The sequence below is a fragment of the Pongo pygmaeus genome, chromosome 12, assembly GCF_028885625.2.
Source record: "Pongo pygmaeus isolate AG05252 chromosome 12, NHGRI_mPonPyg2-v2.0_pri, whole genome shotgun sequence".
Taxonomy (NCBI): domain Eukaryota; kingdom Metazoa; phylum Chordata; class Mammalia; order Primates; family Hominidae; genus Pongo; species Pongo pygmaeus.
Window position 1 is genome coordinate 69236159 of NC_072385.2, and position 6648 is coordinate 69242806.

The 6648-nt window shown below is 42.5% G+C and overlaps 1 pseudogene; it reads left to right on the plus strand.

Annotated features, from left to right (window-relative positions):
- Positions 1-3191: 3191 nt before the first annotated feature.
- LOC129030529 (large ribosomal subunit protein uL23-like) lies at positions 3192-3661 on the plus strand (annotated as a pseudogene).
- The last annotated feature ends 2987 nt before the right edge of the window (positions 3662-6648 follow it).

Consider the following 6648-nt stretch of genomic DNA (forward strand, 5'->3'; position numbering starts at 1 on the left):
TATTCTGCCATCCTGCTCTGCTCTAAGTCCCTCGATGTTTACCTTTTTATATTATCTTGGATTTTAAACCATGTGAGCCTATCTATATCTATATTTAACTTTTAAAACTGTATTATCTCAGAAATTTTCTTCTAGCCAAGAAATTCTAAAAAAAGTTTAAGTTGCTTGGTGAACAGTACAGTATTCATAGTCATAGGTTCTGTGTCAGAAATGTTCTATGTGCCTTTGGCCTTTGACTCAAGGTAACCTCTCCCCGAAGGCCAGGGACTCTCATTTGTCAGGCAGGAACAGGAGGATAATGTTGTCCCCAGTCTCCAGTAATCTCACAGCCTCTGAGGAAGGTATGAAATGGGTGAAATGGTTCCCTGCATCCCCATTCCTGAGGAGGACTCCAGAGAGGCAGAAGAAAGGAGAAATAAGCAAGAATCACCAGTACCTTTGAGGCAGACACACCCATTTCCCACTGGAGACCATCTGCTGGGGATTATTTACCACTAAAGACCTGCAGAACCATGTTGGAGCTCAAGGAAAAAAGCAACCTATGCACTCCCATATGCTTCTTTTTCTGAGACACGGGGTCTCACTCTGTTGCCCAACCTGGAGTGTAGTGATGCGATCTCAGCTCACTGCAACCTCTACCTCCTGGGCTCAGCCTCTTGAGTCGCTGAGACTACAGGTGTACACCACCATGCCCAGCTAATTTTTTTATTTTTATTTTTTGTAAAGATGGGGTTTCACCATATTGCCCAGGCTGGTCTTGAGCTCCTGGGCTCATGCAATCCACCTGCTTTGGCCTCCCAAAGTGCTGGGATTAGAGGCATGCACCACCATGCCTAGCTCTGTATCCATTTTTTTTAGCGATTAATTTTTTCCAGAACATTAAAGTTGCTGAAAAATACTGAAAAATTGAAAAGTAGGTATACTATAACTCACGGAATTATTTTAGGCTTAAATATTTGTTTGATTTATATCAGAATTGAATTTATTATAATTTCAGTTGGGCTTAAGTTTATGAAAAATTATTTAAGATTGTCATATGTCAAGAGAAATCATCAAACATGGCCATTCTCTCAACTGAAGTAGAGATAAGCAAAGAAGTAGATTTGGAAAACGTGATGAATGAGTTTGCTTCCACTAAAGCCAAGGGACACATTTTTCTTTTTGCCTCAGGCTCCAATATGGCTCAGCCCAGCCCTGGTCTTTATTTTAAATTTTGATATTTTGTTCATCAGATTTTTTTGCATTAATTTTGATTTTTTAAAAATATGGCATTAAAATATTATTTATCTCAATTACTGAGTTTTTGGTGTTCCGTTCATTTTGCACTGGTTTGCCACAGTGAACCACAGCCAATCCTTGCCCAGTGGATTGCTTCCTGGATCTCTGTTGTCAAACTTGTATCCTCATTCAAATCCTCCCCAGCAGTCCCCTTAATGCCCATAACTGAGGAGCTGTTTCCCTCAGAGAACTTGTCTCTGCATTACATCCTCATCATTCAAAGCTCTAATCCCTGGAACCCACTTCAGTAATTCTGCTTTGCACCTGTAAAGCTATTCAGAGAATCACCAGCAGTTGTCCTTCAGCCTTGGCTAGAGGGAGTATACAAATGTAATTCTCTTAATCTCTTGCAAGGCCTTTAATCATTCTTAATGCACTCTGTCTGATTGGGCCTGCTAATGGAGACATGCCCTGACAAGGGGGATCATGGGAAGAGAGAGTGACACTGAGAGTGACACTGATAATGCACAAACAACTTAGACCCAACTCCCCCAAGCCCCTTCTAGTCTGCCCCCATTCCCCCTGCAGAGGCCACTCTAACAGAAAGGGCACTAGAGTGGCTCCTTTCCATTTCCCCAGTTGACATCCTCCCCCGCCAACCAGATGTTTTACAGCTGGAAAGGGGCATGGGCAGTTGTTTCCTTTGTAAAGAGTTGTAGTATGAATATAATTTTCCACACGCTGACTCATGTGACTGTCACTCCATCCCTGGACTCCAGCACACAGTTCCAACTCCTTTGCTGACTTGGGGGTTGGGATGGAAAAGCTACTTTGATCCTGTAATTTAAGTTACTCCATGCCTTAGTTATTCACTCCTGCAGGCAGGGAATGGACTCTGAGTGCTCTCACAGTCCCTTCCAACCACAGAACTCTGCTGGGCTAGTATGAGAATCATCTGGACAGAGCTGCAGTGTGACACACTGCTTCTGGGTGTGCAGAATCAAAGGAAAATGCTTATGGGCACTCCAGTTCACCTAACCACCTCTGTCATTTTAGTGTCATTCAACTTTATTAGGGCTATTTCTCTGAGCTTTTCTTTCCATTAAATGTTTCTGCTTATTTTGCTCAGTCTGTCCATTTCTTTAGCCTTTCTGTCACATTTTCCATCTTGACTAGGTTCCACTTACATGAAGGCAGAGAAGCCTCATTCCTCCTGGTCCCTGCCACCATGGCCCAGTATGTGGAGTGTGACAGGTGAGAGTGTAGGCTCTGCAGCCAGGTGGACCTGGTTGAATCTTAGTCCCACTATTTGCTAGCTGGATGGGTAGCTGGGCAGATTACCTAAGCAGTCTGTTGGCCCCAGATTCCTCTTGTGTAAAATGGGATGTTGATATGTGGCTCAGAATATTGTGAGAATTACAGATCAGGTGCAGAGCTTGGTGTTAAGCATTGAGTAAAGAGTCAAAAAATATTAGCTGTGGAATGCATAAATGAACTTTTGCATGATAAAAAAAAATCACCATACCACCATACAAGAAATACATGAGTGCATTCTTGTTCATGAATTCTAATAGTACAGAAGTATATGGAGGAAAAAATGAAAGAATCCTTTCATTGACTGCCCCTTTTCATCTTCCTCACTTCCTCAACGTTAATAATAGTTCTTTATTTCTCTCTCTTATTTTGAAGAGAAAAGGTAATTATCTAATATGTGAATGTATTCTTACTGTAAATATCTAAGTGATCGGAAGCATACCACTCCCCAAACTGGAGAACATTCCTTTCAGCACCCCTTTCACTCTTAGTGCTGCCTCTGGAGGTAAGCACTCCAGAGAATCTAGGTAGAGACTTCTCATCTCTATTCTGTTCATTTACACACACACACACACACACACACACATGCACACACACACATAATGTACACACACATATTTATACATCTTTTAAAAATATACCTTTAGCTTTTTCACAAGATGGCGCCAAAAGCGGAGAAGGAAGCTCCTGCCCCTCCTAAAGCAGCCAAAGCGAATGCTTTAAAGGCCAAGAAAGCAGTGTTGAAGGGTGTCCACAGCCACAAAAAAAAAACAAGATCCACACGTCACCCACCTTCCGGAGGCCCAAGACACTGAGACTCCAGAGGCAGCCCAAATATCCTCGGAAGAGCGCCCCCAGGAGAAACAAGCTTGACCATTATGCTATCATCAAGTTTCCGCTGACCACTGAGTCTGCCATGAAGAAGATAGAAGACGACAACACTCTTGTGTCCATTGTGGATGTTAAAGCCACCATCAAGCACCAGATCAAACAGGCTGTGAAGAAGCTCTATGACATTGATGTGGCCAAAGTCAACACTCTGATTCGGCCTGACGGAAAGAAGGCAAATGTTCGACTGGCTCCTAATTATAATGCTTGAGATGTTGCCAACAAAATTGGGATCATCTAAACTGAGTCCAGCTGGCTAATTCCAAATATATGTATAAATTTTCACCATAAAAAAATATATATATATACCTTTAAAAACATCTTTTAATATTGCAGAATTAAACTGTATTTGCTATTCTGGAACTGCTTTTTCTCACTTAGCCATACAATTCAGACATCTTTCCATGCCAGTACACATATATTCATCACAATTTTTAAATGGCAACATAATATTTTATAAGATATGTACAATAGTTCCCCCAGATCCACGGTTTCACTTTCCAGAGCTTTCGTTACCCATGGTCAACTGTGGTCTGTTTACCCATGGTCAACTGCAGTTAAATGGAAAATTCCAGAAAAAACTCGTAAGTTTTAAATTGTGCATCCTACTGAGTAGTGTCATCAAATTGTGTGCCATTCCACTCTGTCCAGACTGTTATGTGGATCATCCTTTCGTCCAGCATATTCATGCTGTCTACACCACCTGCCCATTAGTCACTTAGTAGCCATCTCTGTTATTGGATCAAAAAAAACCATCGCATGTATAGAGTTCAGGACTATCCTCAGTTTCAGGCATCCACTGGGGGAGCTTGGAACAAATCCCCCATGGATAAAGGGGTACACTCTAATTACTCCTACTGGTAGACATTTAGATTTTTCTCAGTTTTTCATTATTATATAAATAAATACCTTTAAGCTCTATAGGTTGAGGACCAAGCCATTCATGTTGGCAGCTGCCCCCATGCAGCCTGGAGGCAATCCCTCTCCTATACTGTAGAGAAGCCCTTTCTGGGTCTGAGCAAGGACTCTTGTGAGATTAGAGGTCACATAGATCCTTGCACCAGCGTGTCTAAAGCCATGCTCATGGCTGTCATCAACGTCTAGTTCTTCGAAGGCCAGATGGAAGGGCTGGGACCCAGGCAAGCTAAATCATTCACAGTCAGACAATAGAAAAAGGCAAGGTGTCTCCAGGAGATTGGCTTGCAGTTTACCTTGAAAGACTGCCCAAGAAATTGGAAGTGATATTTACAACTGTACTTCTCAGGTATTTGAAGACTGGAAATATGAACAAATGTAGATTTTAGGCATGAGTCATTGTCCAATGCACACATTTGAAAAAACACACAAAAAACCATGACTTGACTAAAATGCTGAATGACAGCAGGTGGTAGAGTTGTTGGACAATGCGTCTGCACATTGTAGGCCCTCCATGAAAATCTCCTGAATGAATGAATGCATTTGTCTGAGGTAGAGCCAACTACAGCTTAGCTCCACCTTGATTTTCCTTACAAGTTTACTTCATCACTCTACCAGAATCAGAGAAGTGATAAGGAAATGTCTCACATCCATTCTAGCCTGAGACTCTTCCTCTTCCAGAAAGCATGCCTGGGTCAGTATCACTAAAGGACACTGTCATTCCATATGTTCCCAAGTTGGAATGAGTAGCCTCAATTGTGCTAATTTGAATATGGCTTCAATATCGCTTTGAGAATGTTTCTATATTCGTGTACCATCAAGCTTGTAGATGTCACTGAGACAAGGGTTGTCTTACATCATTAAGTATGTACAGATTCACATTATATGTTCAGTCCTACACTGTGTCTGTGACAGACACATATGGAGTCTGCCCAATAGAAACTCATCATCCTGTTAAGAAGAAACTTCGTTCACATCTGAAATTACTAGTGAGTTAGGTAATGTACAATATATACTGTATCAATCAGGGTTCCAGTCAGGCAAACAGGAATCATGACAGATGTTTTAAATAGAGTGTTTCATACAGGAAATTAGTTACAAAAGTGTTAAAAGGGCTGAAAGAACAAAAATGTAAGGTAACCAGAGAATAATAATGACAGGAAAATGGTGGTTGGGGAAGGTGGTGTTAGAGTCCAAGTGTACATGCTGTTGCGTTGTTTGAGGTGCTGTTACAACTGCTGACAGTGCTGGAACCACTGAAGAGGGACCACCCAGGCTAGAGCTGTGACCACTGAGCAGAGGCTGCTTTGGCTGAAGCTGGGGTCATCAAGGGGTTTCAGAAATTTTCAGAGGTGCCCCAAAGCAGGGATGGGGAGAGAGACCAGTGGCTTCTCTTCCTTTTCCATTTCTCTGCCAGGGCCTCTTACTGCAAGCCAGCTGGCAAGGGAACCTGGGAAATGTAGTTTTCAGCCTTACAGCCCAGAGTCAGAGGCATGAGTGTGGGGCTGACAGACAACAGGCTAATAAACAACCCAGATTTTAAATGTTGTGATACAGGTGATCAAACAAGACAATGTATAATAAGGGAGTGAGCTTAAAATACAGTTGGTATAAATGAAGCTGTAGAAGAGAGACTACAAGGTGCAGTGGAGACAGCAAGAAGCTTCCACAACTCTATCAGTGGGAATGTTCTGGATATGAGTGAGGAAACCAACCTCAAACATGCTACAGCTGCAAAAGAGGACTTTATTTGGTTGCATGATTGTGGAATACAGGGTATTCACTGGCTTCAGGGATGGCGGGATCCAGGTCTTGAATGATGTTGCTAGGTTCTGTCTCCTCAGTTTATTGGCTTTGCATGTCTCGACTTCATGCTTCAGACAGACGAGATGGTTATCCACAGACTCCCATCTTCCCAGCAGGTTGACCTCACTAGGAAAAGTCGTTTCATTACATCTGGCAGGTCCCATCCCTGACCCAATCTCAATTGCCAAGAGGAATGCCACTGTGCCTTACTCCACCAAATGGAATAGAGCAGGAAAAATCCCTCAGCAGGAACAGTGGGCAGCTGTTAACATGCAAAGGAAGATGGGCAAATGAGCTGAGCAAGAAAAAGCTATGGCCACCGTGGTCCTCCATATGCACCACAATAGGACATAGGCTGTGCCCTCGAGAAACTGCTATTTTGTCTGAAACCTGAAGAAGATTTAGGATCAATCTTTTTATTCTGTTTTAAATGGGGTCTCCCTCTGTCACCCAGGCTGAAGTGCAATGGCATGATCTTGGCTTACTGCAACTTTTGCCTCCCGAGTT